The sequence below is a fragment of the Nylanderia fulva genome, unplaced genomic scaffold (assembly GCF_048542155.1).
Source record: "Nylanderia fulva isolate GAGA-0341 unplaced genomic scaffold, ASM4854215v1 Scaffold4, whole genome shotgun sequence".
In the NCBI taxonomy this organism is placed as follows: Eukaryota; Metazoa; Arthropoda; class Insecta; order Hymenoptera; family Formicidae; genus Nylanderia; species Nylanderia fulva.
The window spans coordinates 3,818,207-3,829,222 of NW_028190476.1; the positions used below are offsets into that span (position 1 = coordinate 3,818,207).

At 26.9% G+C, this 11,016-nt stretch overlaps 1 protein-coding gene across 1 annotated transcript in view; it reads right to left on the reverse strand.

The window, feature by feature from the left end:
• Sytbeta (Synaptotagmin beta) overlaps positions 1-10,948 on the reverse strand; it is a 43,194-nt gene extending 32,246 nt beyond the window's left edge. Inside the window, exon 1 of the mRNA XM_029309424.2 lies at positions 10,513-10,948. The gene's annotated coding sequence lies outside the window, so the exon portion shown is untranslated. The remainder of the gene's footprint in view (positions 1-10,512) is intronic.
• Between the last annotated feature and the right edge of the window lie 68 nt (positions 10,949-11,016).

Sequence of the window (11,016 nt, forward strand, 5' to 3'; positions counted from 1 at the left end):
AATTATTTCTTTATTTTGAAAAAATATTAATTTATTTATTTAAAATTTTTTAAATTAAACAAAAATTAAAAAGAAATGTTAAAAATTATTTATTTATTTATTTAAAAAAAATTGTATATATATAATTAATTGTATGTTCGCGTGTCGTTTCGTCAGAAATGTCTGGATCAGAAATAGACGCGCGTGTAAATGACTATGTATACAAAGGGCGTCTATTAATCTTTTAAAGAACTCTTTAGGTTCGTATTGATAAAATTGATAACGTTCTTTTATTTAAGACACCTTTAAGTATGATCTTAAGGTGTTACATATATGGTTATTTCACTGACTGCATGGAAGAATCATTCATCTTAAGACTTAAAGCACCATTTGAGACTTAAAGCAATCTATAAGAACGGATTTAGAATAAATATAGAAAGCTCAATAGTCTTTCAGATTTTATTTTCAGAAAAATATATTCATATTTTTATTTATAAGTTTTCTTCGCTTACTGCTTAAGTTCTATTAATTAAGTATTTTTATATGCTATCTAAATGAAATTAGCCGAACCATTATTTTCGATAATTTAATAAAGATAATACTTTTTTAAATCTAAAATACAGATATAGACAATATATATTTTTATTATATCTATATAAAGATAGATGCCAAAGTTTTATCTAGATGATCATCTATGTAATTTGATTTAGATAACAGCAAACATTGAAAACGAACTACGTGAATGCATAAAATTTTAATTTTGTATTGCGATATATATGTATCGTACAAATATAATCTGATATACAAAACCTGTCACAATCTGTTAAAAACATTTATAAAATGAACTAATTTATTTTCAAATTTCCAATATTACCAATATTATCCTTACACAATCGCTCGAGAATACATTATTAAAAGCCCGACATAGACGAAGACAGGCAATATTTATTGGGGGCAAATTATGCGACGAACACAGGCTATTCCGCGTAGCTTAATTGGATTCGTGGTTCTAATGAGAAATTATCGATAATCGTGTTATATCGTGAATTGTGAGAGAGATCGATGGCGACGATAACGTCGGGTTAATTTCTAAATTGAAAGAGCGGAAACTCTGTGGGAGACAGAAAAGATCTTAGGAAGTGAATTTCATTGGACGTAAGAATCATTGAAGGCACAGAAATTTCGGGTATCATATTAATTAAAGATGATCAGTTGTGTCTCTGTTTGATCGATGTTATCCCTTGTCGCAACATCTCACGCGATTCATACAGTTAATCCGTGTGGATAATCAATTACCTTTCGTTGCACTGCAAGATACACATCATATCAACGTCACATCTACTCGCTCGCAATAACCGGTTTCCTTCTGTTTACCGAAGTTTCAGTGCTTTCTTAGTAAAGCAGCAAATTGCGTAAAGAAAAGTTCTACTTAATTTTGCAAAGAAAAAAAATTGCAAGTTTTTCTACAGATTTCTTCAATGTTATTTTACATAACATTAAATTCAACGAGAGATTGAAAGTTGAAACTTATATATATATATATATATATATAAAGATGTTATTTAATATTTATTTTTGCAACTATAGCATAGATTTTTTGCGCATAAATATACGTGATATCCAACCACGATGTCGATAAAATATCCGTCAAACGCAAGAGTAGTCTTTAAAGTTGTGCCAGTATTACTACGTAAGATGTAAGATACGTCGAATAAAAGTTACGACGAACTTAATATTTCTTCCGAGATTGTTTTGCAAGGAAACTGGAAAGGATGTACGGTGTAAGATTGACTCGAGTTAGCCGTTGTTGTTCCATTTCGCGAATAATATAATATATACTTGTTCATTCAACTTGTTTCATTAATGTCTAATTCGCGTGATAGGACAGGATATTTCCTATCTTCTAATTTTTACCTTTCAAGATATAATGGTTTCCCACAGGACAGATGTTTCTGAGGGAATTATGTACGTACAGTGTTTGCTATTATCTAAATAAAATTACAATGATGATTATCTAGATGAAATTTTGACGTTATCTTATCTTTGTATAGATATAAAAATATGTATTACCTATATCTGCATTTTAGACAAAAACGTGTTATTTTTACTAAATTATCTAAAATGATGTTCAGATAATTTGATTTAGAGTTATAACACATAAACATTTTTTAAGTCGTAGAACTTAAGCAATGAAAACTTATAAATAAAAGTATATGAACATGTTTTTATATCTCTTTTTATAACTGTTTTATGTATACATAAAAGCGGTCTTAATAATAATATTGTCTGGAAATTATCTAGATGAATCGCCATATAAGTTTATCTTTTATCTAGATATATTTAAAATAAAATCATCTTTACCTTATCTAATTGTAAGAAAAATTTATATATTTTCATCTCATCTTTATCTACACTGAAAAAAACTATTGATTTCAAATAAGTATTTATTTTTTTAATAGTGCCATTCACACATTTGTTTGAAACAAATAAATATTTGCTTTGAGAAAGGCTTTCTTATATCAAATAAGTATTTTTTCAAACCAATATTATTAGTTTCAAACAAATGGTACTATTAAAATAAATATTTATTTGAAATCAATAGATTTTCTCCAGTGTAGCTAATTTTAAAATCATCGAAGCACAATATTATATACGTAATATTAAATGCGTATATTAAATGGAATTTTTATCGTAAGTAAACGGCATTTCCGAATTTGCTTCAGGGTATTTATACATTGTGTTACATTGACATAAACACACTATAAGGTAGTATTTACACACACAATATCTTGTAATACAACGCGTCACGCAACTCTTGTTCTTGCGACGTATGCCTTACGGATTTCAGCTTTAATTATGCATTTTGCCTGGAGATTGGCGTATTACGCAAAGTTATTAGCGGAGTTTGTAATCGTAGAAGCGCGGTAATATAATCGGATCAGCCGTGCACCGATCGAGTGCACACGTTGCTCTTTATTAGAAACTTCCGAAATCCATTTAATAAACGCGATCGCGGAGAGATTATTTCAGAAGCTGGATCTTCTTGTTTCACAATAATGCGAAATAAATGAAAAGTATATATATATATATATATATATATAGACGAGTCTACGAGTATATATACTTTATGATATTAATTTATGTTATAAATACATTGATGAAACTTTTGGAGAAGCCCGTGATTCTTGGAATCTCTTTGAACAAATTACGCTGCTTCTGGTATCTATTTTATATGAAAGCGATACACATATATAGAGAAAAAGAGAGCAATTTTCCTTCACAGTAGACATTCTACCTTCTACACAAAAATCCTACTTAATCCTATACAATCCTACTTAAAAATTAAAATGTAATTTAACACAGATTTTTAGTAAATTATAAGATCCTTTCTCAATAGTAAAAAAAAAGTTCTACATTTAGCGTGAATATATACAGTTGATAAATTTGTGTTAAATTTAACAGATATCACATGTCTCAAACGGTCCACAAAAATGTTTATATTAATTTAATATAATAGTTGCTTTCCATTTACATCAAAACTTAGATAAATCGCACTTCTATCTTTCTTTAACATGGATGTTGAAGAAAGACAGAAGTGAGATTTATCTGAGTTTTGATGTAAATGGAAAGCAACTAATATGAATATATTGAATGAAGATGCAAATACTGTGTTAATATTTTCATACAAAATAATTTATTCTTGAATTTTCATTGTGTACATAATTTTAATTCTTGAATTTCTATTATATATTTATAATTTTAATTCACCAAATTTCTATCATATATATACGTGTAATATTAATTGGCCAAAATTCTATTATGTACAATTTCAATTATTTACATAATAGAAATACGGCGAATTACAATTATGTGCATAATAGAAATTTGGAAATTAAAATTATTCGGTGAATTTCAATTATGTATATAATTTGAATTCCCAAATTTCTATTATGCACATAATTTTAATTTTTCATTTTTCATTATAATTTTTTAAATAATTTGTCTCTTTTCACGTCTCTGTCGAATTTATACGATACATTTATATAATATACAGCTACTTATTTAAAGAACGAATGAAAATAAGTGTTTTTTTATTCATGTATTTCACAATATTTATGCTACCGGTGCACTTGATGTGGCTATTAAAATGTTCTGTGCCTCTCTCTATAATTATATATCAATACCTCTTATTGAGCTTCTTAAAATAATTTGTTGATGCAGATTACACGTCATCAAAATAATATTTGAAATATAAGTTGAAGAATATACAGTATTGTTGCTATATAAGAATATTTAAATTAGAAAATACTATTCGTTATTTTATAATCCGAATTAAATTTTCAAAATTATTTATACATTATAAAATAGAAAAATTATTCTATTTAAAAAATATAAATTTAAAAAAAATTTTTTCTGAGAAAATTTTATATTTAAAATATATTGTTGTAACACTCTGAAAAAATAGAGAAGAGAGAGGCATCTATACAGTTTTCTTCGACTAATTATATCTACGTAATGTAACATTTCTATTCTCATTCGCAACATTTCATTTTTTTTGTTCGAAACATCATATAGATGTCGAGAAAGAAAATGTTCGTTCTCAGAATAGCAGATAAAGAAAATTGACATTGTTTGAATTTTTCGATTCGTTAGAGTCGTTGCTCGAATGCTGCGTTAAAAATTAAAATTCAGTCTATATTTACAGAATAAATTATATATCACAAATTCGAGAGAAATTGAAAAATCCTATTTCAATTTTCTGAAATCGCGATTGTCTTGCAATCGCAAACTAAAACTTTATTTTGAAATATTTGATTTAAATATAATATTGTATAATAACACTTTTAAATAAATATAATTAAGCTGAATATATATTATGTAAAAAATCTTTATAATTATTTAAATGCTTAAATGTGCAGAGCACTAAAAATTTTTTTTAATTTTCTGGGAGGAAATTACTGCAGTGACTTTTCTTTTTCTCAATTAACTAATAGTAGAAACTAATATTAGGAAAAATAAAACTAATATTAGGAAACAGAAAATTAATATTATGAAAAATAAAACTAATATTAGGAAAAATCATAACTAATCTTAGGAAAAATGTATTTTTGGCAAGTTCTAATGTATTAAAAGTTAATATAAAACTGATTGTGAATTTAACATTAAAGTTCAATTAACACAACAGCAATGCGTTAAATTAATACATTCATGTGTTAAATATTTATTTAACACAAAACGGGGACGGGTTTTTAATAAGAAAACACAAATTTTCCAACTATGTATAAATTCGCACGTTAGAGTGAAAAGAAAATTCCAGGGTTAGGTAAGTTAATTTTTTTTAAACTAAGTTAAGTTAAAGTTAGTTACTTATAAAATTAATTTAGTTGAGTTAAAAGTTGCATGAACAAAAAATTAATTCCGTTAAAGTTAAGTTAAGATTAAATTAACTGAAGTTAAATAAAAAATTAATTTTTAAAAACATTATTTATATTAAATTAGAATTTTGTTTGTTAATTCTTTTAAAATTTACAATAACAAATAACAAAGAAATAATTTTGATTTTTATACAAAAATATATTTTTTACTAATTACAATTGATGACAAATAAACATAAAAATTAATATAATACTTTAATTTAAAAATAATACGTTTATAACTTATAAAAAAACAATAATGGTATTTACAATCAGACATAAAAAAATTTAACTTATTATTAGGGAAAAAAGTTAATAAATTTAAGGTGAAAAATAACAAGTTGAAGTTAAAAAGTGCATTTTAAATTAACTAAATTAAGTTAAAAGTCATTAACTTGTTAACAGTTTTTAACTTTTAACTAATTAACTAGTTATTACCGAATCCTGGAAAATTCTAACGTCGTTAATTATCCGAGAATAGGATTCTCGGACGCGTGAAATGAAATCAGCAGAGCTTTAATAAATGATAATAATATTTCATCGAAATGTTCGCTCGATATTCTTATCATTACGGTGTAGTCTCTCTCGGGTTTTACACGGATTTTCTGTACAGCCTTGGCAAGGAAGGCGCGTAGGCGTGACTGGTAACATCGGATTGCGATTCTTGAATAATAATGAAGTAAGCTTCTGAGTAAACAACCTACGTAGCGAGTGCCTGGTACCGGCAAGTTGCGCAAATTGCGACTGTCTCGAATTATTCGGCGACACACAAGAGAGTGAGAATGTCATGCACCGCGAATGACTGCATTTAAATTCTGCAACGGTTTTGTCTCCTCGCTATCTAAATTGCTCTCGCGAGAGTTATATACCTGGACCAAAAATTGGTTTACATACGAGAAAGCAATTAACGGGGAAAAGAGTAGAAACCTCTTTTACATATGCAAATAAAATAAAGAGTTTTTCCCATCAATGGAGAATTTAAAGTTGTTTGAACTCGACACACGTTGCATATATCGGAGTTTTAATTACAGAAAAATCTACTTATATCGTGAAAATGTAAAAACAAGATATCATGAAGGATTATTAAATGTATACGCGGCAATCTCGATATTTCTTTTGTATCGTATATACAGGGTGTTTATAAACCTATGTCACAGATTTAAGGGCGCATTCGAGGAAAGAAAATAAGAAAAGAGTTCCTATAAACGTGGATTTAAAAATGAAAATTAACACCTCCCCATATCTCTCTCTCTCTCAAAATCGAATTAAATTGTCAAAATCACATAAAAATGAAGTATTCACTACTAATCATTATGCTATGCAAAATTTCAGCTATTTGTAAAAAAGAGCTATAATAATACATTTTTCAATTTTTTTCCCCAACTTAGGCGATAACTCGGAGGAAAAATATTTTTGAACCCATGTTTATAGGAACTTATTTTCTTATTTTAACTCCTAGAATACGCTTTTAACATCTCTGACATAGGTTTATAAACACTCTGTATATACAGTCTATATAAAAACAGTCGTTCTTATAAAGCAGCTGAGAGAGGAACGAGCGAAAAGTTTGAGATTAGAAAAAGTTTTAATGAATTTTCTGGATGCGCTAATTAATTATTAATGCCGAAAGATGTATTACTGAGGAAAAGCGATGTAAAAGCGATTAATTCTCGATATCCCGATAACAAAGGTATAATATGCGGAAGTATTGGACGACCATTAATTTAGCAATCGATCCATCGTCAGCTGCGTTGAGAAGAGAGAAAGAGAGAGAACGGAAAATATGGTATATCATAATACACAAGAATATCAGAATGCACGAGATCATAATGTATAAATGCGTTCGATTGCACCCGATTGATTCACATATAAGACAGTTGATATAAAATGTTACATCTTTTTTTATCGCTGACATTTAAATTTTACAATTTTTATATTTATTTTATGTGCCTGAATTTTATGTGCATATATATATCCTGTTAACAAGCGAATTTTCCGAATTATATTACGTCAGATTTTCAACAAATTTTAATGAGTAAATGAAAAGTCAAGCTATTCATTATAATTAAGGGAAAATTTGCAGGAGGTAATTAATCTTATTAGCATAATTTTCCGTCGTCGGATTTTATTCCCGTATTTTCGACCAAATCATGTCATTAAGGTTCTCAAGATTAACACGATGATTATCCGTAATAACTCACCCGGAGACACGTAAGCTTCGTTAAAAGATCTCCCCACAGAGAATCAATTATTTTAACTCGCCGTACAGGTTAATTATCCTTTATCCTTTAATAAATATATCCCCTTTGAAATATTTCTTTGAGCAAAAATATGAAATTTTAAGTGCGATATCATTCTTTTTACGAAGAAATTTATTAAAAAGTTATTTTAGGCAGAAAATAACAAGGATATTCGCGTCTTGAGGTCATAATCTCGTACGTATAGGATTTTATCCGGCCATGTGTGTGACACACGCATTGTGGACGCTCATGTTTTATGTTGTACAATGGAATCATGCCTCAATGCCAACAATACGTACATACGTGCGGTGTATGACAATGTAGTCCCGGATATTCCCAGACTAAAAATTAAGGGGGAACAATAACAAAAAAAAAAAAAAATCCGATTATATTCCACTGCAATGCATTGTCGTCATCTGCAAATATTTTATTAATCGTAATGTCTTGAGCATATACTACTATTTCATTTATTTTAATTTTATTTTTTATTTTTTAAGTTGAACATTTTTGCGTGAAAAATGTATTAAATAATTTTCATATGTTATCATATATGCATATATTGTTTATATTACAAAATTTAGATTTAATTTATTTTTCCTTAAAATTATATTTAAATATTAAAAATTATATATATATATATATATTTTTATTTCTTACATTTTTTAAAAATAATTTACAGATGACAATAACGAAATGATATATCAACGTCGTGACTATACATCATCATCGTAAACATTATTGTACAATAATATATGTAATGTACAATAATTTAAAATATTTCATATCTTTATCTTATTTTTTGAAAAATCATAAATTAATGCACATGCATTGCCTTATGTATGTATATGATTAGTTAGTTATCTCTGTCTCTTTCCTTCCCTCTTTGTGTCTTTTTCTGGTTGGCAAATGTTTATTTTTTCATCTAGTTAATCTTTGCTGTGTCATCGTCAACAGAGACGTAAAGAAAATTACTTCTTTTCAATTTATTCTTGACCCAGTATCTTGCATCAGACAATGCAATTTGTTTACACAACTCACAAACTTATATACAACTCTCTGTATTGTATAAAATATTATAAATTATTTAATTTTTAATTTTTATCTCTTAAAAAAAATATTATTTCTTCTACACTATTTCTTTAAACTTTTCGATTTTTTGAACCTGTGCATTCGTACAATTAATTTTAGAAATGTCAAATTTTGTGATGACAAATTATATCGTTTACAAATCGTAAAGTGATATAATACGTTGCCTTGGGAAAAAGATTGTCTTTTTATTCTTCCATTCGGTGAAAAGGATAAACGGCCTGTAACTGACAGTCAACTTCGCAATATATCATTGTAACAAATTCTAATGTGTTCTGTTTATGACTCTCTTGCGAAATCACGCAAGGAAATCTTTCATATATTTTTTTGTGCAAAATGTAAGGTTATAATTTTCATTACGATGATAATGTTTTCAATTTATCATTTCTTTTTTATCACTACTATGAATTATTCAACAGAAATATAATTTTTGAAGAAAAATTAAATATGAATTTTATAATACATTATATATGATGTCCTTGAATACATTTTGATTAATGCAAAGTATTTTTCAAACAAACAATTTTTTAATTTTATTATAAGTATAAAAAATAAAAAAATAGTATTGCAATTTAAAAAAAAAATACTGATTATAACATTAATATTAAAATGATTATATATTTAATTCGATTTAATTGAACAATTTTATGAATGTATTTCAGAAATTTGAAAAAGTGATTTACATACAATTTTTATAAAATGTAATATTGTGTAAATATTGCATTTGTCAGTCAGATACGTTAAGCGAATTACCAAAAAAATTAACATTAAATGATTTTCCTATAATTGTAGATATGGTTTGCTTAATTTTATGTCTCTTGTAAATGATTTGTTTACACATTGAATATTCAACAAACGAATCACGTTATCTATAGTCGCAATAATTTTCATGATAGGATCGCGTTATCGAAATCTCACACATATATATCCTCCAGTTGTTTGACCTTTCAATAAATTGGCGACAATCGATTTCACGGATTTGACCACATTATCGGCTTATATGACCATTGTATTCTTTTAAAGAAACGAGAAACTGCGGTTTTTATATATTGCTTTCTCTATAAAATAAAGTAATTTTTTAAATAATTTAAATCTATAAAATATGAAAGTATAAAATTTAGAAAATTATAAAATATATAAGCAATTTAAAAAAATGTCTATATATTAACAAAACATATTAAATTATATAAAAAAATATATTTTTTATAATTTATTATAAAGATATATTTTTATTACAGTACATATAGATTTATAAAAAAAATGTTATATGTAGAGAGAAAATGTTATTAAAATTGAAACAAAATTGAAACAAAATCCAATTAAAAGTTTAAAGGATAGAAAATTGAAATAAAAAATATTTTATCAAAAACGTAGAAGTACAAATAAAAATTTAATAAATATTATCATAAATAACATTTTCTTACTATTGTGCGAAAGCCGAAGAAAGATAATCGAATTCGTCGTAGACGATAAAACATTTATAAAACTTATAAAACATATAAGTAATTTAAATAAGTTTCTATATATTAACAATATTCATACATCAAATTCATATATCAAATTATTTCTAATTTACTATAAAAATATATTTTTATAAAATATATTATTATAAAAATATATTTTTATTATACAATATATAATTTATAACTCGAAAAGTTATTAAAAAATGTTATATATATATTAAGAGAAAGAATGTTATTAAAATAGAGAGAAATAAAATCTAATGAAAAGTTTAAAGAGAGAAAATTAAAATAAAAATTTACTAAATATTATCATAAACAACATTTTCTTACTTTTGCGCGAAAGCCGAAGAGAGAGATAACCGAATTCGTCGAAGACGATAAGTGGAAGATCCTGTCGTAGTCAAACAGACTTTCAGTAGAGAGACGGCGAATAGAGTCCGCCCATTCAGTAGATAAATCGACGATATGGTCCGCCCGGACTGGTAACGCAATCGGATTGTCAGATAATCCGATTATTTATCTTTCGCGAGATTCAACACTATTTACGAAATATCGATTCGAGTTCTCGCTGCTTCCGATGCGACGTTAATTCGTGCCGAACGCGAAATAATTGTCAATTATGTAATAGACGTATTAAGAGTACATTGCACGTCAGAAACGTCAAGATCGGCGAAATTTCCCGATATTACATTCGTTTTTTTATAAACCCCCAATAAAACCCAATGTGATGTTGTTACTGGTTTCACGGCGCGTCAACGACTGAACTTCTCTAGCGGGGTATCAGATACGTTCTTGGGAAGATAGAGAGTGGGAGAGAGAGAAAAAGAGGGAGAT